Source organism: Mastomys coucha, chromosome X (genome assembly GCF_008632895.1).
Source record: "Mastomys coucha isolate ucsf_1 chromosome X, UCSF_Mcou_1, whole genome shotgun sequence".
NCBI lineage: Eukaryota > Metazoa > Chordata > Mammalia > Rodentia > Muridae > Mastomys > Mastomys coucha.
This window is the reverse complement of record NC_045030.1, coordinates 47,751,795-47,777,529: the sequence shown is the minus strand read 5'-3', so window position 1 is coordinate 47,777,529 and position 25,735 is coordinate 47,751,795. Positions and strand designations below refer to the sequence as shown.

The following is a 25,735-nucleotide window of genomic DNA, read 5'->3' as shown; positions in this document are numbered from 1 at the left end:
TGTAAAGATGGCATCAACTGTTACACACAAAGCTCTTGGAATACTGCTCAGCATTAGACAGGATCACTTAAATATTTGACATGTTTCCAAAAAAGTAATATTTTATAGAACTCAAGCATAGGCAGCAGGCAACAAAAAGGTTACTGTGGTTGAAACAAAGAGTTGTAGAGTTGCAATTGCAGGCTTGCCATAACATATACTTCACTTTGCCAGCATTACTACAAGGGCTCCATTCTGTTTTCTTGGCAGTATGAATTTGAATACTGCAAATTTGTAACTGCAGTGGGAGAGAGGGGAGATCAGGTTTTTTTCAATTATTATTCTTTAAACTTTTTTTTTTTTATAGTCCAGTGGCTATACCCCCTTCCGGTCTGTTCTATGATGGATCCTCATCCCATACCTCCTCCCTTGTCTCCAAGAGGATTTCAGTAACGCATCCCCCAACTGTATTCCACCAGACCTCCCCACTCTCTGGGGTCTCAAGTCTCTTGAGAGTTAGGTGCATCTTCTCTCAAGACGAGGCAGTCCTCTGCTGTATGTGTGTTGGGACCTCATATCAGCTGGTGTATGCTGTCTGGTTGGTGGTCCAGTGTCTGTGAGTTCTCAGGGGTCCAGGTTAATTGAAATTACTGGTCTTCCTACAGGGTCACTCTCTTCCTCAGCTTTTTCCAGCCTTTCCATAATTCATAGGGGTTCCCAGCTTCTGTCCATTGGTTAGGTGTAAATACCTGCATCTCCCACTTTCAGCTGCTTGTTTGACCTCTCTGAGGGCAGCCATGCTAGGCTCCTGTATATGAGCACACCACAGCATCAGTAATAGTGTCAGGCCTTGGAGCCTCCCCTTGAGATGGATCCAAATTTGGGCCAATCACTGGACCTCCTTTTCCTCAGGCTCTTCTCCATTGTCCCTGTAGTTCTTTCAGACAGGAACAATTCTGGGTCAGAGATTTTAACTGTGGAATGGCAACCCCATCCCTCCACTGGATGCCCTGTCTTTCTGCTGGAGGTGGACTCTACAAGTTCCCTCTCCCCACTGTAGAGCATTTCATCTAAGGTCCCTCCCTTTGAGTCCTGAGAGTCCCTCACCTCCTAGGTCTCTAGTATATTCTAGAGGGTTCCCCACCTCCTACCTCCTGAGGTTGTCTTTCTGCTGTCCCTCAGGGCTTCAGTCCTGTTTCCCACCCCACCCCAATACCTGATCATGTTCTTCCATTCCCTCCTTGTCCCCTCTACCACCCAGGTCCTCCTCACCCTGTGAGTGCTTTCTTCTCCCTCCCAAGTGGTATTTAGGCATGCTCAGTTGGTCCCTTTGGCTTGTTAACCTTCTTGAGTTCTGTGGATTGTATCTTGTGCATTCTGTACTTTTTTTAGCTAATATCCACTTATTAGGGAGTATGTACCCTGCATGTCCTTTTGGGTCTGAGTTGCCTCACTCAGGATGATATTTTCTAGTTACACCTGTTTTCCTGCAAAATTCATGATGTCCTCATTTTTTTATAGCTGAATAGTATTCCATTGTGTAAATGAACCACATTTTCTGTATCCATTCATCCATTGTGGGACATCTAGGTTTTTTCCAGCTTCTGGGATTCACAAATAAAGCCACTATGAATATAGAGAATCAGTTTTTAATCCAATCACTTTTCCCCACAAATTCAAAATTGCTGCAAGAATATTAAATCAGTGTAGACTTCAAAATATTCAGCCTTTTCTTTTTGGTTAGGTTCAAGAATTTTCTAAAGATCTGTCAGCAAAGTGAGATGGAAATTGCAAGAGTGCATAAAATCTAGTCAATGGATAACAGAAGTATTTTCCAAACACCCTTGCACATTTATCAAAAGCAACGAATGTAAGAATGAGGCCAGAGTAAAGATTGAAGCATTAGTCTCTAAAATTTTTACACTAATCTACTGCCACTTTACCATGTAGTCTTAAAAAACACTGTAAAAATCCTGGCTTTTAATTTCAACTTAACATAGTTAACCAGGTCAAGTATTAGATATGTGAATTATGTTGATATTAGTTTTCCTCTCACAATATGTACAAGTATCAAAGTATCAGTATCATTACACATACATTTTGAATATTTGTCAACCAAATGTCAGAAAATGTAAGAAAAAAACATTAATTAAAATCATTCCATTTTTAGAATATTTGCTTGAGGGAACAAACATTTCTCTGCTTCTGTTTTTGTTTCTGGCAAAGCCTGAAATATTTGTTCTTTTAAAAGTATTTGGAAGCTAGGTGTGGTGATGTATGCCTATAAATACAGCATTTAGGAGGATAAGAGAATTTCAAGTTCCAAGATAACCAAAAGTACATAACAGGACTCTGTCTCAAAGAGTACTTGGAACTTGTAGACAAAGGAGCTGAAGTTATATTGTGTATTTTATTTGAGAAATCTGTCCATTATCATAGAGCAATTTAGAATATATTATAATATTGCCAATCCTCATATGATTGATGAACATGTTTTTTTTTCATAAGGTTAGGAATTGTTTCTCTATACAATTGCATGAAATTTCCAAACTCTAAAAAACTAAAATATAAAAGAGAAAGTCACTTCAATTAACTGGCTTTTTAATTGTGTGGCACTATGTGAGGAGTTCTGTCTCCTACAAGAGAGTACACAAGATTTTTGCTGATTTGGGTTGGTGTCCTCCCACGATGAGTATCTTCTGTTAAAATCAAATGCATTAAATTTCTTCATTGCATCCAATTACTTTGTTAATTGAAAAGGACAGCATTCCACTTTAATTATATGTTCTCGTTTTCTACATTTCTTTTAATTTATGGAACAATAAAAAGTAAAGCATTGCAAAAACCAACTATTTAAAGAGCCATTTGGTACAGTCACTGTTTGACCTTATTTATTTGAATTTTCCAGACTTCCTGTGATTTTCGTTCATCTCCCTAAGCATGGTTGGTTAGCTTCATTGGTTATTTTCAACAGCACATTAGAAGTCCCCTGAGATCTTGCTTTGTAAATGACATTTGGTGCTGTTTCTGCTGTCACTTCTAAGATTTTGTACTTCTCCAGCTGTCACATTCTAGAGTAATCTGTTGTGTTGTCTGCATTTACAGACACCAAAAAGCTGCTAGGAAATATGAATAAGAGTCTCATTACACTGATACTTCTAATGAGAATCTGGTTTTGCTTTCTCTAATTAATAATAAATGGATAAGGGAAAGCAGTGAGACAACATCCAGAAGCTAATAGCAACCCATAGAATGAGAGAAAATATTTGCAAATTTTATAAGAGAGTTGTGGGCAAAGTACATGAATAATGATTGGACATCAATAATGAAAAAAATAAATAAGATAAAAGGGGCCAAAGTTCTCTAAAGAATGCACCTAAATGACCAGTGAGCAAATGAGATCAATATCATTAGCCATCAAGGAAATGCAAATCGAAACAAAGAGATGCTATGTTACATTCAGTAGTATGGCTACAATAAAGAGGAATAACAATGATAGTTAGGATTAGAGATATTGAAACATATGTACATTGCTGCCAAAATGTTCAATGTTATGGTCATTGAAAAAAAAAAAAAAACAGCTTCTCAGTTGACAGTTACAAAATTCTGGAAAATAATCAAAGGCTTTGAAAATAACCTGTATTGTACACTTACAGTGTGCTTCCTCAGATATACCCATGCAAATTCCATGTGTCATCAGATTTGAAGTTTACAATCACTGCAACTGCATGTGTTCTGTAATCTTTCTACTTCACATAGGAATAAACAGAAAAATAGCAAAGTTGCATAAAGTATTATCCAAGATACCAGGGCCTAAAATTCAAGAACCTGCATAGTGATCCAAAAATCTTAGTTCTTTTCTGTATTTTTCATCCCAGTTAATTATCACAGCATATAATTCATTAATGTAAATTAACCATCCATTCAGTAGTTTTGGGTGTATTCACAGATAGGAACGTATCTCCATGGTTTCAGAGCATCTAAGTCATCACCAAAACACTCTCCACTTTCTAATGAATTGTATATGAATTATAGCTTAGTAAATTTGCTTGTAAAACACTTAGTGACATCTAGCTATCAACACTCTCCCCCATCCCCTTCCACATGCCAATCATAACTTGAATCACTGCATTCTTTTTAAACTCTTTGCATAAACAGAAGCAGGGAATTGTAGACTTCTTTGGAAGAGATGGCCTCGAAACGTATTGTTTCAGCATACACCTAAAAGGCCAAGGAGGAACATTCTTGGCTTTGATGGGTCCTGCTTTGGAATCCCCTGCACTGTTTTAACGAGGAGCTGAGTAGCCTCAAAATGTAAAAAGGATGTTTTGCTTCTGGGAAAGATTGCAAAAACTGTCAGGAACACTTCTGGGGCTTTAAAATTGACATAATGCCCTCTAGCTAAATGGCTTTGCTAAGTGGCTTTGCCAGAAACCTTTCCTAGCCTCCTTGTCCTGAAGCTACTGCTTTTCTTCTGACCCTCTTGACTTCAGTTTGAGTGTGCGTCTTCCAGTTAGCAAGTAATTTGGGGGAGTGTCAAAAGGTAACTAGTGTCCCCTGGGTTACAATTAACCTAAAATTAAAAGGTGGAGTTTAAAATCCTCATTAAGTATAAGGAAAACATAAAAGCTAGCTTCGGAATTGGACTTGGATTTAGAAAGTCACCTTTAAATTAATGAAACTGACTGTACTTCACCATAGAGCAAGCAAGTTATTTGAGAGAGGACTGGGAAGGAGGGAGAAGAGGAGAGGGAGAGAGGAGAGTATGTGTGTAATTTCATGTATTTGACTGGCTAATTAAAAATTAGTAGAGGAAAAGATCTGTCTAGGAGCTGTTTTCTACGATACCACTCATTCGTTGTGCACATAATGTCCTTCAGTTTTAATTAGCACTAATTTTTGAAATATGCTTGTGAGTGTTACGTTATTTGAATTATGAATTAGTGCTTTCTCATTAAACATGGTCAGATATTGGGAAGCATCCTATTTCCATAAAAAATTTGATGATTTATTTTTAAATGTGGAATAATAAAAGCAGTTGAGGTCTTTAAAAATGATTTACAGTGAACACTTACAGTCTGATAATAAATTCTAACTAATATGTACTTCTTATAATGGATACCTGCAGATTACCAATTCTGAGCTAAAAATGAGAAACAATTTAGATATGGTTATTACTATATAAACCTTAAACATCTGTGTTTTGCTGCATGGCTACAATCCACGATAAATGTCTAAAATATTTAATTATTCAGATTTGGTAATGCTTCTTTTAAAATGTCTTAGAATCTATTTCTATAAGCTTTTTTCCTGTAACATACAATTTTAAACCCCATTTTATCAAAGTCATTTTGTGGATCCCCCTACAAACAGAATTATATAAGTGCAATAAATAATTTTCAAATACAAATTTGGAGAGAGCCTGGCAGTGGTAGCATACGCTTTTAATTCTAGCACTTGGGAAGCAGAGGCAGGTGGATTTCTGAATTCGAGGCCAGCCTGGTCTACAGAATGAGTTCCAGGACAGCCAGGGCTATACAGAGAAACCCTGTCTCGAAAAACCAAACCAAAAAAATAAAAAAAGAAAAAAAATGGAGATTAAAAATCAGACCACTTTAAACAACATTCATACCTGAATTGTTCCCATACATTCTAATCCGTATTTCCCCAGAATATGTATCCCAATTACTGAAGAAGTGATATGCCTTGTTTACTTATTTCATTAGCTTTTCTTTATTAAATTCCATGCATGCATGTGCACAAAAGCACCCCCCCACACACACACATGCACTCGTGCACTTGTATAACAACTCACTCCTTTATCTTTACCTTTCTATATGTCTGGCTATTATGGATGTTAGTTCATTGGCTTAGGTATGAAATAGTTATGACCACTCTGAGCCACATTCAGCCAAGTCTGTCTCTTGAGTTATCTAGAAATGAAGTTGACTTTGACAGTTCCTTTGTGACTTGAGGTATATGTTTCTATATATAGTACTTGGACTTAAGCTTTCCTCATTTTTCATGGGTCGGACAAAAGATTATTGAATTTAAGGACGATATTGCTGATCACTACACCCTAGGGCCAAGAGATCCAGCAAAGATAACTGGCTTGTTTGAGGATTGATTTTCCTCCATATTGGTTGTCATGAGCTCGCCAAGATGTAGCAAAGGCCACCTGAGACTTATTGACAGATACAGAGCAGGTATCAATTAATAGCATATTTTTCTTCTCAGAAATCATGTGAAGAGCCAAATTTATCAGTTCTCATTGAGATATCTAAGATAGCTGGCAGTTTCAATTAACTGAGAAGAGATCCATGTGGGAGAAAATCTGTTAGCTTCCTTTTAGAAAAATATTGAAAAATGTAGCCAAACGGATTTATTTGTGGGACATTTAATTTTTTTTTGTTTACTTATTCTCTTTACATCCCACTCCCTGCCCCCTTCCTGGTTATCCCCTCCTACAATCCTTCTCCCATCTCCGTCCCTTTCACCTCTGAGTGGGTAGGAGCCCTCTAGGTATCCCCCTAACCTGGCATAGCAAGTCTCTATGAGGCTAGGCACATCCTCTCTCACTGAGGCCAGACCAGGCAGCCCAGCTAGAAAAACATATCTCACATACAGACAACAGCTTTGGGGTTAGCCCCTTCTCCAGTTGTTCAGGGCATACATGAAGACCAGGCTGCACATCTGCTTAATACGAGGGGGGGAGGTCTAGGTGTAGCCGAAGTATGTTTTTTGGTTAGTGGTTCAGACTCTCAGAGCCCTAAGGGTGCAGGTTAGTTAACTCTGTTGGTCTTCCTGTGAAGTTCCTATCTCCATCAAAGCCTCCTGCTCTTTCCTAAGAATCCCTAAGCTCCATCTACTGTTTAACTGTGGGTGTCTGCATCTGTCTGAGTCAGCTCCTCTGTGGACCCTCTTAAAGGACAACATGCTCCTGTCTGCATGCAAGCATAACAGAGTATCCTAATAGTGTTAGACATTTGTCAGTGCTTGCCCATGGCATTGGTCTCTAATTGAGTAAGTTATTGGTTGGCTATTTAAGTCTTTGCTCCATCCTCTGTGCCTGCGTTTCTTGTAGATAGGATACATTTGGGGTTGAAAGTTTTGTTGGTGTGTTGATATCTCTATCATTCAAGTGAGATTCCTGCCTGACTTCAGGAGTAAGAAAGAAGGGGTTATAAGTATGTGAGCAACCTTTACCATTTTTCTTGATCCATGCATATGAGTTAAAATAAACAGCATAATAATGTTAAGCTTTTATGCCTATTCTTTTCACTCTTCAATGCATTTGTGAAATGAGAAAATATGTTTTCCTATGTGGTGGACATATTCTCAGATTAGTTTATATGACTGGAAACTGATCAGAAAATTTGAATGTCTTTTATATTTTAATGTTGCTTTCTCAATATTTTGTTTTTTCGCAAATACCTCCTACTATACAGGGTGCAAGGGAGGGAAATGATAGGTCTGCTTCATGTGGATTAAAAACTGGCAGCATATGTTTTAGTGTTTGGTAAATGAGAAATAGTTTACCAATATGTATGTAGGGGGTCTTTTTAATTACAATTAATTAATGAATTTTTGGCTTTATCTGAATGAGTCATTGGTGTGCTTTAAACTCATGAAATACATGAAGTATTTGATGGTGCCCACCCCCAGAGGATCTGAAGCTGAGTAGTGATAAATCACTGCTTTGATCATTGAGAACAGATTATTTTCCACCTTCACTGGTCACAATGATGTTCTGAATATCCATGAGAAAAAATATGCATGCCCTGAAAGCTAATATGTAGCTTTTTTTCTGAATCACGAAGGCAGATTTCCTAATTTCCATGCTATTTAAAACAGATGAGCTATAGGTAAAGTTGTAAGGCATATAGGAGAAACAAAATATAAGAGCATATATGCATGCTGTCAACCTCCTCATAGATTAATTCAGAGACATGGCTTAATGAAAACAGAACAAAATAAAAAACATAAAAAAACAGAACCATACTGTAGCTGTGGAAATTTGTAGGATATTATTAGTTAGGTAATTTTCATAAAGTAAACAAATAATTGTCAAGAAGTAAATCACTAGTTAGATATTAACATAATGTTACAGTTATAAGACAATCATGCCTTTCAACAAATATGAACCAACCAGACCCCCCCCCCCAGAACTTTCAAGGACTAAACCACCAACCAAAGAGTACACAGTGGGTACCCATGGCTCCAGCTGGATATGAAGCAGAGGATCACCTTGCTGGTCATCAATGGGAGGAGAGGACCTTGGTCCTGTGGAGGCTTGATGACCCCAGATAGGGGAACACTAGGGGGCTGAGTCAGGAATGGGTTGGCAAGTGGGGGACACCCTCATAGAGGAAGGGAGGGAGGGAGGGAGGATGGGATTGTGGCTTATGAAGGAGAAACTGGGAAGTGGAATAATATTTGAAATGTAAATAAATAAAATAAACAATAAAAATGAAAAAAATAATGTTATTCTTATGTACAGTCAATTGACAATCCTTAGAAGAACATACTTGTATATAGCACTTGAATTTAATAGATAGATATGAAAGTTTTCTAGGTTGGCTACCTCACGACCTGGAACTTATATAGACATTGATGAGTAATACTTTTGTTAAATAGATGCATCTCTATTTTTATTATGTTTTATTAGAGTCCATAGAATGTCACAATTGTATCATTTTTTAACACATTTGTACTTTCAAAGATACCTATACCATATTTACATGTCAAAATCTAACAAATGTAAATTTTCTAGCCAGATATAACTTTCTTACAGGCAAATTCTATAATTTAAAGTATTCTGACAAACCAGTTGTTCAATTCTAAGCTTGAATTTGACTTTTGACATATACTAATATCTAACTCATTTATTTTAGTATCTAATAAGGTTTTTTAACGTTATTAGCTAATATTGTCCATGCTTTCCCTAATGTTAAGCTCTTCTAGATGACCAACCATGTTTCTTTTATTAGGCTTATTTAACATCTTCTGTATTCTAAGATTTCAACGACAGTGCCCTTGCTCTAAACTTTGGTAGCTACATAAAATCTTTTCTTTTTCCTCCTGAAATAACTTCTACCTCACCAAGTACAGTGCCTAATTTATTCCTTTAGACCTAAGAGGTTATTGCAATATCATTCAGATACAAAATGACTTCCACTGACACATTTTTCTCTAGTATTTATCAAGAATATTTTCAGGTGTATTTTTTTTCTTTAAAATAGGTTTAAAAATAGAAGATAAGTATGGGTTTCACTCAAGAATTAGAGAGAGTGCCAGACATGAAGAACATATTAAGGATAGTACTGCTATTCACCTGCTAAGATAAACAACAGATGGGATAAGGAATTTAGGAAGGAAGACATAGAAAGGAAAATTAGAGTAGCAAGTGTCTCAGTTACCTTCTTAACAGTTCTTCATACACCCAATAAAAACAGAAAGAATCATCCCCACTAATTTCTGGCATTCACTTCAAGGTATATTGCTGCATTTAAATTTAAATTCCAAGTACTTGATGAAAAGAAATTAATGATCAATTGCAGCTCTCAAGTAGTTTCTTTTTCTTTTAAGATCAGTGAAGACATACTTAAAGCTATTGAATTTTAAAAGTGCCCATTGATTTAACTATAGGATGTATCTGGAGTTGAGAGGTTTTATTATGTAGCAAAATGTAAAATAATAATAGAATCTTTAAAACTAATTAAAACATAGATAGTCTGCTTGACCAGATATATTTATATAAGTTGCGTGACATTCACCCTTTTGGTTAAGTCCTCTTCGGGTATATTCTCCTAGTTTCTTTCTACTTCATCTTTCTTACTGTTTATCCATGTTTTGTTCACTTCTCTTTAATATTAGTATGCAAAGATAATATATAATCTAATGAATAATATAATTCAAAAGGTGTCCTCAACCTATTTGTTGAGGAGTACTGGTCCTCCAATCTTACAATGCATTTTTGGCTATAGTTTATGCATTAGACGAAAAAGAAATAGGAAAAACTAATGCTGGCGTCTAATGCAACTGCACTTACATTTACTGCTTAGAATGTACAAAGAATGTAAAGTATTCCATTTTTAAATATTTATATGGCATAGAGTATAAGAATTAGAAAGGCTCTTTGAGGTCATCTCTACTTTTTAATTAAATTTGGATTGTTTTCTTTTAAAGTTCTTTCTTCCAATGATATCTGACATGAAAGTTCAGTGTGAATGGGAGAACATTAGGGCTCATAGTCTCTGCTCATTATTGGTTCTGTGAAAGCCCAGAGGTTCCATAGACTTTGAAATGAACAGATAGTCTCAGAGATATTGTGCAAAGAACATGTGAACATAAGCCCAATTTTATGATTCCCAATAGTTACATTGGTGTTTTTTTTTTTTAAATTTAGCAGAATTTCTTCTGTTCTAGAAATAGTCAGTTTAAGGTGGCTATGAGATAATACTACAGTAGTGCCTAATTGTGAGCTGATGACCATAGGAAAAAAGACAGAAAGGGATGGTGAGAGAGAAATTCAGAAACAGAACCTTTTTGCACATTGTACATCTTCTAAAAGAATATCAGAAGTACGCCCGAGTATTAAAATTGGGTAGGGGTGTTTTATTATTGATAATTCGTGCTTAACAACTCCCTAAATGACATTAAAACAGTATCAAACTAAAGTGCCCTTTAACAGAAAGAAAAATGAATTGTAGGTCAGATCGTCCCAACAGCAGAAGATTGCTTTCTGAAAACATAGAGCAATATCTGGCAAAAACCAGCTGAGGTCATGAGCCTAAATTTTATTGCAAAACTCCAAATGATAAATAGTATCAATTTTTCCTTCAGATCATATTTTTAAGATCCTTGGGAAGGATATTGCATATGGCAAAATAGATGTACTCTGGGAATACAAACAGAATTATGAACAGTAAAGTACTGAATCCAAAGAGAAACTTATTCACCAGAATGTATTATCTTAATTAGGAGAAGAACTAATAGGATGTCATATATTTAGAGATGTTTCAAAAGACGATAGCTCACAAGAAATGCCTATCCCAGGCTTACAAATGTGTTTTTGCAATAGATATGCTTTTTCAGTTCGCATGAACTGTGCACAAATGTTGGAAAGTGGCTGAAAATAAAGCCGAGAAGCAAACATGAGATCATAAATATTATATAATATATATAATATCTAGAAATATATATATATATATATATACTTTTTAGGAATATATAATATATCATATTATAATATAATACATAATATATGATATATAATATATAATATTATATGTATTTCTAAACAGATAAATGCAACCTGTTCAATTTCTATAGCTTTTCCTTCAGAAGAACTTCTCTCTCTGAAATTTACAGAAACAAGTAAATATCCAGGTTTATACACTGTGGAAGCTCCTATTTATGAAAAGACTGTAAAATTGTATATGAAAAGTTAGGTATGGAAATGAATATATAGAAGGAGACAATGAAAGTCAGAAGTCCTGAAGTTTAAGCTTTGCAGTTAAACCACTGTTGCATAAAAACCTCATTGGGAAATAGTTTAGTAGTTGATCAGTGAAGGAGAAAGACTTTTTTCAAAAACCAAAACCCTTTGATATTGGAATGGTTTGATATGCTAATAACACATATAAAAACAAGTGACAAGATTGCTATCATTTGGTCAAAGGAAGACAGACTTAGAATACACAGTTTGAGAAGATGAGGTCTAAATTAGATCAATTAAACTTTGATAGTGCTGTGACAATCTGGTATGTCGTTATGTGTCGCATCCTGAGAAATATAGTTACAATTATTTTGAATCTCTGATAGTACATTTCATACTAATTAAATAGGAATTATCAAGAAATATATTAAACTGAGCAAGGTTAATAAGAAGTGGCTCAACATTTTTACAAATGCCCTCTAAACAGATGGTGTTCTGTGGCATGGAAGATGAAAGCTAGGATCAAAGTAAGTATGTGCTATCAACTGCATTAAATTCTGGAATTACTCTACTTTTAGGCAATAGGAATTTTCTTTTGTCTTAATTGATCATTAAATAGAGGCATCTGACTACCTTCATTATTAAGATTTTTTGTCTACAAGCATAATTTCCCAAAATTTACTCAATGACTTTTTTTCTTTATTGGATGCTTATGGCCTACTCATATAAATACCAGCAGGTAATTAGAACATATACTCATGATTTACCAATGATAGGCAAATACAACTGATTCTTTCTAAAATTATTTTGTAACAGCCCTGGGGGTGGAATGTGTGTGTGTGTGTGTGTGTGTGTGTGTGTGTGTGTATGTGTGTGTGTATGCATGTGTGTGTTTACGAAGTGCAAAATGGACTATGTTATGTGTTCATAGGACTCTTAGAAAGAGTAATTACTACATGATACAAAATAAACAATTGCAACTCATTTAAATTAGACAGTATGATAATTAGTTTAATACTAATGATATATTGGTGGCATTTGGGGCTATTATTATCCGCCTTTTATAGATAATGAAAGCAAGTCATAGACTCTCTACCTTTCCAAATGTACAAAGCTTGAAATGGGGGAGTGGTCTAGCTGCACAGCCCTAATGGATATTGGTTTAATCTAGAAAATTGAGGGATACTAAAAACTACCAAACAGCATTGAAACATCTCAGTGAGAAGCCCAACCAAGTATTTGACACAAAGAAAGATTATGCTAGTGACTAGAACTCCTTAAAGTAATAACTTACTAGAGTGTCTTGAGTAAGCGAAAAAGTAAATAAGAAACAAATATAAATGAGCCAATGTTAAAAAAATGTATCAAATTTTCTCATTCATGGTGACATGAATAGAATTGGAGAACATAAGTTGAGTGATATAAACCTGGTACAGAAAAGCACTGTACATTCTTGCTCATATGAAGAATCTAAAATATATTCTCATAAAAGAAAGCAAATTAGTGATCAGCAGATGTTAGGTATTATAAGGGGAGGAGTTCTGATAGTTACTGCACAGTAGAGTGACTACAGTTCTAATTTTTTATGGGTTTTAAAAATCAACTACCAGGGAGAAATTTGTTAGGTTTCTAAAAGAAACAAATGACACTTGACTTCATACATCATCTATATGCACCAAATTACCACATTTTACACTTGATCTTAGCCAAAAGGCCAAGACGCAATAAATTATTGCATTGTTTCTCATAAATGAATGCAATTATTATATGTCAAAAAGAATATGGTTTGGCCTAGGAATAAGGGTAGGTGGGAGAATACTAGCCTAGCATGTGTGACAACTTGTAAAATATTCTTTGCAATACAACATAAAATAAATTAAAAGACTTATAAACAACAAAAGTACAACCAGGAGGCCTACTACTTTACTGACTAGATGTCTTAGGAAAAAACAATTACAGTTCTTGCATAAGTGCACCTGTTAATATGGAGTTCCATATGTCAATGCAAATAATACAAGTTCCTTTCTCACCTAATTCAATTAGGACACTGTATAGAATATTGGGCACCTGATCACTAAAGTCCAGAAAAAAACTACAGAAATGTAGTACATAGCTCTCAGATTATACTAAGAGTCCAGAGAAACTAATTTATAAGATTAAAAAGATGCCGGGCAGTGGTGGCGCACGCCTTTAATCCCAGCACTTGGGAGGCAGAGGCAGGTGGATTTCTGAGTTCGAGGCCAGCCTGGTGTACAGAGTGAGTTCCAGGACAGCCAAAGCTATACAGAGAAACCCTGTCTCGAAAAAAAAAAGCCAAAAAAAGAAAACCAAAAAAAGATTAAAAAGATGAATTCTATTCAACTTGGCTAAGTAAAGGTTAATGAGGAGCATGAGAACTGTCTGAAAGTGACTGAAGAACAAATATTCGAAACAGAGAAGGGACTCAGGGAGTGGCCAGAAATGAAAACACTTTGACTAGAATTGAAAGGATCCTTTTACACACGAGCATATGAAACTACTTGGGTGGTAATGAAAAGTAGTCAGAGCATAAAACCAAACAAAATGGGAGTCTAGTGTGGGATTTAGAGTATCAGCAGAGATTACAGAAGGTATGCTTGAGATATTGCACGGTATGCAGCATAACACTGTGTTTGTAGACTCCTATATCCCTTCCAGATGATAAGGTATATGCACATTGCACTTCATATTAGTGTTACAGTGCAAGTTAGAGTTATTCTATTTGGTTTCTTATTGTCTAATGATATGGAATACTTATTGAGGTACCTGAGCTCTCTGTTCAGAGATGAGTCACCAGGTGTTTAAAAAAAAAAAAAACAAAAAACAAAAAACTGCTTTCCCCTACACTGGGGCATAGAACCTTCACAAAGGAGATATCATATGACATGTGAATAAAAAAATATCTAATAAAAAAAGAAAAAAATGAAAAAAAAACTGCTTTCCTGAGGTGGGGAAAATATTTCAAGCAGAGCCTTTAGACTGGAATGGAGGAGTTCAAATGCTAATTGGGTATTTTTCTAAATCTACTTGATGTTCATTTCTAGAATAAATTAATGATTGAACAGAGTTACTAACTCAGAACATGTGCATGTGTAGGATCAATAGAAGCAAACCCCATCCCAAAACGAAAAGTTATCTCAAAAATGATAACCACTTAAAAATGAAAAGTTTTGAAAATTCTTGACAGTGTGTCTCACTGGAGATACAAACCATACTTAAGGACAGACCCCATGCCCAGTAGTACATGGCCAACATAAAATGAACTCAATGACTATTTTGAAGTTCTTTGTCTCATGTTTTGCTTGGGTATTTTTTAACCTCACAAGTCCTTTATGTATATATTATCCCTTTTTTTTGTTTTTATTAGATTCTTGTGTGCACAAATATGTGTATGTATCTGTGTCTATATTCCTTATAGTTTTCTTTCATTAATTTTCTTCTGTTTGTCTTGCCCTATTCCAGTATGTTATTTTTGTTTTATTTTATTTTACTTTGATTATCCTTAGACACTTGTCTGTTTTCAATGAGAAGGGTGTGGATTTGGATGGGAGAGGGGATAGAGAGGATCTCAGAGGAGGTGAGGGAGGGAAAACCACATGTAGTCTTACTGTATGAAAAAAAAAGTTTATTTTCAATCAAAGGAAAACATGCTCATCTGTAATATCCAGTATGTAAACCCAGACTGCCCATAACTAAATATGCTATTTAATGAATGGAGGTGAAGCCTGACAAACACATATATTGTGTAAGTGCTAATGATGACTTCTTGCTCCCTGGACAAGTATAGAATAGTGAACTTTCCCTTTCAGTCCTCCTTTGTGCTTCCGTGTCTTTCTACGTAAATTGCTTTAGCAAAGTGCTGCCAGGAGTAGTTTAAGGAAGTGAGTAACTAGTATCTGCCTGTTTTCTGGCGAGTGTCTTTTGTGGTTTCATAGCATGCCAGAAAACAGAAAAGTAAATTGATATGTACAAACAGAACACAAGGGACTACTACTTCTGGTTATAAGCAATTTTTACAGTAACTAAGACAGTCTGGTGAGAATTGTACTACTCTCTTTTTTAATCTGTTTTATCTTTTCTATTATTAGAAATTTTCTTTATTTACATTTCAAATTCTATCTCCTTTCCTCCTTTACTCTCCAAAACCCCCCATCCCATCTCTCCTGCCCTTGTTCATGAACCCACCTATCCCTTCTTCCCTGTCCTGGCATTCCCCTACACTGGGGCAATGAGCCTTCACAGGACCAAGGGCCTCTCCTCTCATAGATGACCAACTAGGGCATCCTCTGCTACATATGCACCTGGAACCATGAGTCCCTCCATGTGTACTCTTTAGTTGGTGGTTTAGTTCCTGGGAGCTCTGGGGGTACTGATTGGTTCATACTGTTATTCCTCCAGTGGGGCTGCAAACCCCTTCAATTCCTTGGGTGCTTTCTCTAGCTCCTTGATTGGGGACTCTGTGCTCAGTCTAATGGATGGCTGCGAGCCTCTACTTCTGTATTAGTCGCACACTGGCAGAGCCTCTCAGGAGACTGCTATATCAGGTTCCTTTCAGCAAGCATTCCTTGGCATCCACAATAGTGTCTGGGTTTGGTGACTGGATATGGGTTAGATCCCCAGGTGGGACAGTCTCTAGATGGCCTTTCTTTCATTCTCTGCTCTATACTTTGTCTGCATACTTGCTCCTGTGAGTATTTTGTTCCTCCTTCTAAGAAGGACCGAAGCACCCACACTTTGGTCTTCCTTCTTTCTGAGTTTCATGTAGTCCATGAATTTATCTTCTGTATTCAGAACTTTTGAGCTAATATCCACGTATCAGTGAGTATATACCGTGTGTGTTCTTTTGTGATTGAGTTACCTCACTCAGGATGATATTTTCTAGTTCCATCCATTTCCTTAAGAATTTCATAAATTCATTGTTTTTAATAGCTGCATAGTACTCCATTGTGTAGATATACCACATTTTCTGCATCCATTCCTCTGTTGAGGAACATCTGGGTTTCCAGTTTCTGGCTATTATAAATAAGGCAGCTATGAACATGGTGGAGTATGTGTCCTTATTACATGTTGGAGCATCTTTCTGGGTATATGCCCAGGAGTCCTCCGGTAGTACTATGTCCAGTCTCCTGAGGAATCACCAAACTGATTTCCAGAGTGGTTGTACAAGCTTGCAATCCCACCAACAATGAAGAAGTGTTCCTCTTTCTCTACATCCTCACCAGCATCTGCTGTCACCTACATTTTTTTATCCTAGCCATTCTAATTGGTGTGAGGTGTAATCTCAGGGTTGTTTTGACTTGCATTTCCCTGATGACTAGAGATATTGAACATTTCTTTAGGTGTTTCTCAGCCATTCGGTATTCCTCAGCTGAGAATTCTTTGTTTAGTTCTGTATCCCATTTTTAATAGGGTTATTTGGTTCTCTGGAGTCTCAAATAAAATTATTTATTTGTATATTGCCCCCTCTTAGGTATACTCTTAAAACTACAAAGAAAGATCTAAGGCAGAAGAGATATTTCTACTTCCATAAATAAGGGCTAGGTTCAAAGTGAATATAAGAGGGTAGAAGTAAATGGATCTTGTATGAGGAATAGAATCCAGGGACCTACATTTAGGCAATCACTGTACCACCAAATCACACCTCTACTTTGGATCTTCAGCACTTTTTTTAGTAGTCTAGATGATAATATTACCTAATGTCGAGGGTATATCTAACAAAGAGGATAAACTAAAAAGTTTACATTCCGATATATTGCAACATCATGAAAAACATGAAACACCAATGAGATTATGCTAAAGGCTAGTCGGTGCTTTGGCTTGATGGTGATGGAAGTTTTCTATTGATAGAGAACCAAAGGATAGGAATACCAAAGATTGAAATACCAAATCCACTGTCACTTCATGAATTTTTGATTATTGTTTATGGAAGAGTATGGATATTCTTTAACATTTTACAGTTTTTAAATACAGTGAAGTAGACTGTGACTTAAGTTCACTGTTCTCAAACTATGCTTTCTTTGGCAGCCAGGGATTCTGAAGACTATACTCAAAGCACAAGTACCATAAACCACCTCTCATAAATGAAGACAGGGGACATATTTTCCTTATATTCCTGTGGATATTTCATGTTACTAGGTTCCTGTACCTTCTCATCACAAAGTACAAACCACAAACCACAAGAAACTCAAGAAGAAGGAAGACCAAAATGTGGACATTTCATTCCTCCTTAAAAGGGGGAACCAAATACTCATGGAAGGAGTTGCAGAGATTAACTATGGAGCAGAGACTGAAGGAAGGGCACTCCAGCCTGATATAGCTGTCTCCTGAGAGGCTCTGACACTACCTGAGTAATACAGAAGTAGAGCCTCACAGCCATCCATTGAACTGAGTACAGGGTCCTCAATGAAGGAGTTAGAGAAAGGATCCAAGGGGCTGAAGGGCTTGCAGCCCCTTAGGATGAACTACGATATGAACTAACGAGTACCCTCAGAGCTCCCAGGGACTAAACCACCAACCAAAGAGTACACATGGTGGGACTAATGGCTCCAGCAGCATATGTATAACAAAGGATTGCCAAGTTGCTCATCAATGGGAGGAGCTGCTCCTGGCCTTGTGAAGGTTCTATGCCCCAGTGTAGGGGAATGCCAGGGCCAGGAAGCAAGAGGGTGTGGGGTGGTGAGCAGGGGAAGGAGGGAGGGAACAGGGGTTTGTTTTAGTTTTTGGTTTTTATTTTATTTTATTTTATTTCATTTCATTTTTTTTGGAGGGGAACCTGGGAAAGGAGATATTGTAAATAAAGAAAACATCTAATAAAAAAGAAAAAAAAGAAAATGTTAAAAAATCATTGCTTAGAAGACTTTGCCTATGGCTATGACTAGTACATATCAAGATATGTATTTGTTTAAGCCTATCTTCTTGAATAAAAAGAGATAGTTCATGATTGTTTTTAAAAAAGGAACTGAGTAATCCAGAGTGAGAAACTGTACAAGAGTTCTCCTTCAGATTAAAATTAAGCCATTTTTCACTTAGTGGAAGCTTGATGGTACTGTTGAGAGGAGAAATAAATCCTCTTATTTCTACCTAGTGGCAGATATAAGATTATCTTATGCCATAGAATCCAGAATGGTCTCCTATCCTTTGGTTCTCTATCAATAGAAAACTTCCATCACCATCAAGCCAAAGCACCAACTAGCCTTTAGCATAATCTCATTGGTGTTTCATGTTTTTCATGATGTTGCAATATATCCGAATGTAAACATACTATGTCCTAACATTTTCTCCACCATGTATTGTAGTTGAACACCATATAGTGTTTGTCTTTATATTTACCCTTTGAAATCCTTTATATATCTTGGCTCACTACATTCGATACAGAGTAACACACAAGCATCTCCAACTTAAATATTTTTAATTCTCAGCTGTCAAAAGTCAACACAAATGTTTAACACACATTGACACTGTCTTGAGTGGAAAAAAAACAACAATTTTAAAGGTGCAGTGTTTTAGCCTACTACAAATGCAACCTAAAGTGACTCTAACAATAGCATTGCATTAATGTTTATCAGGTAAAAATAGAAAATTTTGACTAGTGTCAACTAGTGCCTAATGTTACAATAATGTAAAGAATACATTTATATTCATTTAATTAAGATTAAAGGCATCTCTGTTTGTAAAATGTCAAATAATAACAACCTTAAGTTTTTTGAAGATAACATGCATTTTAATTGTTCTGAGGAATTTTAATAATGAATTGATTGTTTGTAAACAGATTACTAACACTCATTCCTGGAGTGGCATGAGAGATAGCACATAGACCAACTCTGTAGTTATGAAGTTATGCACTAAGAGCAACACCCTATTGCTTCTTGCATGCTTTCTAAAAGAGAGCCATAATGGGATGAGAGTCCACCTTCTCCATTCACAAGAGAAAGGTCCTGTGACCTTCTTGGCTCCTCACATACTTAAATATTTCTCTAGCATATAATTTACCTCATAAAATTCAAGAAAGTGTAACTGACAAATTTAGCAGACCCTTTTCATACCATTAACGATTCTATAAATATAAGACAAAAGTCATTTACAAAGGCACTTTCTGGCTAAAATCTAGCACTTTTTTCCCCACTGCCAACATTAGCACTAGTGGGTGCTTACTTTTCAGAGTCATTTTCACATAAAAATAAAGTTAATTGTTAACGACTCAGCACAATTGCAGCAAATATCCCAACAAGTGCAACAGGGAGTAGAGATTTGATGAAGCCAAAGCTTCTCTACACTTTTGAGTAACTACACTACTATGCCAACTTCATCACTGATTATCCCAACTCTAGTATGGTATAGTAGCCTCTCAACATCAAAGATTCAAATTCAGCTGTCAGTATCATTATAAGTCAGGACAGGCCACAGACTCATGGAGTCACTGTATGAACAGTCAAAATGTTAGGATTAAATCCATACATCCGAATAGTTTATATTTACAATTTTAATAATGTTGGAAGTCGTTTCTCAATGGTCTTTTTAGTGTAGTATCAAAAGCACATGATGCTTACTGTAGTCTTGTTACTCTATTCGTTTCTACAAAGAGATCTGGGAAATCAAATCTGAGTTAGAATTGAAAACTAGACCAAGAGTTGTAGTTCCTGTATTCAATTTCTATACCCCCAAATGCATGTCTAAAGGTATTCAGTACATTTTATTTTTTTCTTTTAATTTTAGGAATTTAAATGTCCTACTCTGAAATCATATTTCAAATAGTAGTATGTGAAAGCAATCACCACATGCTAGATTGAACACTTGGCTTTCACTATAATGGATGAAAATATTAATATAGAAGCATCCATTTGTTGTTAATTTGTCATATGTCAGGCACTTGGTAATCATTTTACATCCATTATCTCATTATTCCTAATGATGGGCCCATGAGGAATTCTTGTCATTGAAAGCCTTCGGTCTGTTTAAAGTGACAAGTCATGGAGGTTTCAATTGGATGGTTACTTAGGTTGATCAGAAAATCACTTAGTGTTTTACTTACTAAATGTATTAGGCATTTTTCAAAGTAACTATGTTTCCCTTTTTCTTAAAATAAAAACCAACCAAACAAACAAACAGAAAGATTAATTTAGAATATCTGTTAAGTCAGCTAGATATTGCTTGAATTCAGATAGGTATCTCTGAAGTTAACCTCTATGTATCTAAATTTTAAGGATTTATAAATAATGTCAATAGTAAGATGTGAGTGAAATATTCATCATTAGATCAATTTGCCTTCGTGCTTTTATATTAAAAGCTTTTCTGTTTCAGGTAGCAGGATCTTTATTGTTTATTAAAGAAGATCCCACCGCCCTGTTGAAGTGGCACTCATTTGTGAGTCTGCTGTTATCCTAGCAGTAATCTTTGATCAGATTTTTCATTATTTCCCCCGGGAGCTGTGGAATTGCAGCAGTGTCAAATTTGCTTCTTTATGGCAAACTCAACTCACTGAGAAAGAATTCGTTGCACAGTGCAGATTGATGCCAACTTTCGCAAATGACAATTTTTGCTCTCTCGCCTCCTCTGGTGTATAGTTAACTTAGATCTTGTAACATAGAAAAATTGTGCAAAACCAAACAGATTGCAGAAGTCTAGCATCTCGGATGGTATATGCAGATTTGTTGCTTTTCCTGAAGCAGTCTCCTTTTCTGTGAAGCAATCAAGGCAGTCTTCTGAGTAATATATTGTCATAGGAAGCAAGAGCTTTGGTGCCTAGTCCAGGCCTTGACACAAGCTATGTCACTTTTCTGGCAAGCAACTTTACCTCTGGGGTCTATGATTTCTACAGGTATAAAAGGGATGATGATGTCTCTTACAGATCTCTTGTAAGAAAAACAAACAAAACAAAAAACCTCAAAAAACAAAAAGGGTTATGTTCTCTTCAGAAATGCATTCTGTGCATCCAAAGTTGTATTTTGAGATGCCCATGGATGTTTTCTCACTAGTGACACATGTAATGACAAATAGTTTTTTCATTTAATTTAATTGTTGCAGCCCAACAAGAGCTGGGCAGTGGTGGCACACGCCTTTAATCCTAGCCCTTGGGAGGCAGAGGCAGATGGATTTCTAAGTTTGAGGCCAGCCTGGTCTACAGAGTGAGTTCCAGGATAGCCAGGGATGCACAGAGAAACCCCGTCTCAAAAAAACCAAAAACAAATAAACAAACAAACAAAAAAGAGGTATAAATGAATACAAATTGTTTACAAATCAACAAAAATTGGGTACATGAGCTGAGTTAATTTTTATTCTGTAACGTATGCAATTTATGATTTTTATAACCTGATAGAAGATACGGAAAAAAAAAAAAAAACTTTTTCAGCTTCAATCACTGCAAGACAAAATTGTCCTTCACTAATTCATGGTTAAAGAAAAGGGTTGCTGCTTGCTACTAATGTGTTAGCAAGCATGCCATTATCCCTTTCCCTTCTTCTATGTTTTCTGAAACATACTATCTTGTCCCAGAATTTGACAGTTGCCGACCCAGATAGTTTAACTGCTCCTATGGGCAGGCATAGCTTGATCTTCTCCTTGGATTTCTAATATAGTGCAAATATCATGATTCTCTCTAAGAGCATCCTCCACTGGATGACATATTATACAATTATATTGATACAATCATACTGATTGATGGTCTCATCTGTTTATTTTCATTAGTATATTTTTGCATAGTATATACTCTGCTTCCAGAAAAATAGTGAACTTAATGAGAAGATGAAAGAGAACAACCATTTCTACTACAAATCGTGGCATGGCCAATATTATCTTGCTGTAGAAAGATATTGTCCTTAATTCTCATCTGAAGCTTGTTCTGGTTAACAGATTTTGATCATCAGCATTAAGTACACTTTTGCCTGATTTCTGTGTATAATATATAGTTCAGTGCAACTGGTAACATTAACAATCAGAAGGCAAAGCTCCATAAATGTGTGCTGTCATTCAGCTCTCATTTCCATATATATAGTCAAGGATCCTAGTCTGAGAATGGCACTGCCCACATTGGTCATGACTTGGCATCTCCATTAATTCATTCAAGATAATCTCTCACAGGCAATGCCAGGAACCCATCTCCTGAGTGAGTCCAAATTCTGTCAAAGTTGTCAGTTAACACTAACCATCACAGTAAATAGTTTATCCCAAGGCATTTTGGACAACAGTTGAATCAGTGACTGGAAACAACAACCATAACCCTCCCCAGCACACCCCACCAAGAAAAAATGCTGGAAGAGTTTAGATTTCTTCTGTTTCCAGGATCAAGTTGACCTAATATAATCTTGTTCCAAGAAAGGGCAATTTGTTCCTCCTCTTGAGATTTAGCCTAAGGGTAGATTAGAACTCTAACAAATAGTCACAAGGAAAAGTACATAGAACTAAGAGTAAAACTTCAACAGTGTAAGACTAAGTTCTTCAGAAGGGCTGAACAACACCTGAAAAGTCAACATCCAGCAATCTACAGGCCAATCTGAAGGAAGCAAATGACATTATTCAAATACTAGGATGAATCATTTTTATTTTAATAAAGAGATATCTCAAATATATGGAGATTCCATAAAACAAATTCTCAAATACTTGTCACCATTTTTACTCCTCTCTTTCAATATCTACCATGTTATAGATCTTTTAGGTTTACTTACAGAAATAAAACATAACAGATAAAATGGAAATCTTTTATGTTCCCCTTCACACTGCTCTCAACTTTCTCTAGACATAGCCAGTCTTAGAGTATAACATTATAAATATTATAGCACATATACTATATAAATATGTATATATATATATTACAGCATGCATAAAGTTTTTCATTAAATGCAAATCCATCTTCATTTTGTCCATTATGATTTCTGTCATAGAATCTTGATATGTGAGATTCTGTGCCACAATTGGTTTCTCATGGTATGTTGGGCAAAAGTAGTAATCTTCCATTATTTAGGGACATTTAGACCACTTCCAAAATTCAGTCCCTCAAACATTGATTGAGAAAAGAGACTTCTGGGAATTTGTTGTGTATGCTAGATAGACATTTTTAAAGAAGAGGAACTTATGGCTTAGACAGCAAAATTTCCCCAAATTTGCAAGTCGTTGCTAAATAAATTGCTTTTTAGAGAGCAGTATGAAATTCCTAATTCTCGTTACTAAAATTTGGTAAAATTATGTCACTCTGTACATCTGTAGATCTTGAGTATTTAATTTATATTTCACAAATTGATTGTAAAGCCAACTGCTTTCTCATAGGTCTGTTATGTTAAAATAGAAAATTATCTCCTTGCAGAATTTGTTCATTTTCTGACATTCTGCTTCATTTTATTTTTTATAAATAATCTTTACAGCAAGGTACTTGCACTACATGTGCTTTTAGTTTGCATTTTATATCTTTTCTATTGCATCAGATTAAATTGAGTACAAGTCATACTTTCTTGATACTCTGTCTTTTAATTCATGAACATATTGTACCTCTCCTTACATGCAAATCTTTTATGCTCTTCAATAATATTTGCTTAATCTATAAATGTTTGCCTAGCTCTGGCTAGAACTATTTCTAGGTTCTTTTCAACTTTTTAGTACTATAGATATAATCTTAGGGCTCTTTTCCTATTGATTTATTTTTGATAATGATTCTAGTACATTGATTTTATTTCCTGGGATCTTGGGAAATTCCTTCAAATCATAATAGCTTGTATTAATTCTAGGATTTCTCTGTGTATATAAATATGACATTTGAAATTGGTGAAAATGTTGTCTAATCTTTTCCATTTTATACCTGATTTGTTTCCCCTGTTCTACTGTATTATCTAGAATCTTCATTAAACATTTTAATAAAAAGATTTCTTGACATTTATCCATGATAACTAGAGTTAAAACTTAAAATTTGGTACTTCGCCAAGGTGAGAGAAAAAAAAATATGTTGCATATGCGCTTTTGTGCAGTTGAAACACAGGTTAGGAAGCAGCATGTCACTTTCAAAGTCCAGAAGGGGAATGCTGGAAGCAGACAGCTTTCACTAGGAGGAACAGAAGTCCCATCAGAGTCTGACTAGGTAGGAAAATACACTTTTGCGTTCCTTTTCCATGCTCTAGCGTTCAGAAGAAGTGGGGAAAATGAACAAAAAGAAACCCAGCAGACATGCAGTGAGCCTCCAGCACTTGAATTTGTAAAAGTGTTCCAAGCTGGAGTACCAGAGATGAGTCCTCCTGTCATAGCTGCTGAACAAATTGCTCTAATATTTTGCAGAACAAAATAGGACAGGCTATTTTTTGAAGATGCTTTTTTTTTTTCCTATTATGACTACCAAATCCATTTCACTTGTATCTCCTAAGCCTTCCATTTTTGTTTCAGGCTCACAGCTCCAAAGACAAAAGGTTTCTTTGCAAAATCAAAGCCAACTATTATGTGTTTAGAGGGGGAAGGGGATAAAAGGTGGAGAATATCCCCAAACCAGTGCCAAAGTAAACATGCAGGTTTCTATTTACAAACCAGGGTAATGAATGACTCTAGCTGAAACCATAGCGATCAGAAGTAGAGTTATTGAAGATGAGTGGGGTTCAATGCTTCTGGGGCTGTAAATAAACTAATGGGAGCCAGTCATATCCTCCTGTCCAAGTCTGGGAATGAGACACAAGCCTAAAATAAGAACAAATGCTTGCTTGGTATGTACTAAGCTATTGCACTGACAAAGACATTTCAGGTGCCAAGAAAAAGGAAAGGAAATAAAGAGTGGCAGTAAAAATAGTACTTTATTCCTCTCCCTCTTCCCTTTCCTCCTCCTCACAATCTCCAATAATCTTTTTTTCTATTCATTCAGAAGAAAAATAAATGTCAGAGGGCAGGAAATGGAGATGCATAAAGTTAGAAACAATCAAATCACAATAGGAATTTCACAAAATTGGTTAATGCTCCTTAGCCATCCTCTTCATCCTCATCTTCTGACTCCTTTACTTGCATATTCTTCATCTTCCTCATCATCCACGTCCACATTCTTATAACCTTCATCCTCCTCTCTACTCACATCATCTTCTTCTCTATCTTTCTCCTCATCCTCTTCTTCCTCTTCCACTAGCTGCATATATTCATCAAACTCCTCATCCTCATTTCCAGGTAACATTCCTCAACTTCAGAATCAGAGTCAGAGTCAGGGGCCTCTTTGTTAATCCCTTGGAGCTTGAAACACATTTTTCCCATGCTAATTCTAACTGGTCAGCTCACTGTTAAAGAATCTAGGCTCTTGAAATTGTTTAACTCCTTCAGGGACTCTTCTGTGCTAGCATCTTTTCCTTTGTT

General features: G+C 36.0%; 1 protein-coding gene and 1 pseudogene across 5 annotated transcripts in view; one reads left to right on the top strand and one right to left on the bottom strand.

The window, feature by feature from the left end:
- Positions 1-25,559, bottom strand: part of LOC116091345 — an 86,945-nt pseudogene extending 61,386 nt beyond the window's left edge.
- Tenm1 (teneurin transmembrane protein 1) overlaps positions 1-25,735 on the top strand; it is an 803,700-nt gene that overhangs the window by 165,838 nt on the left and 612,127 nt on the right. The window lies entirely within an intron of this gene.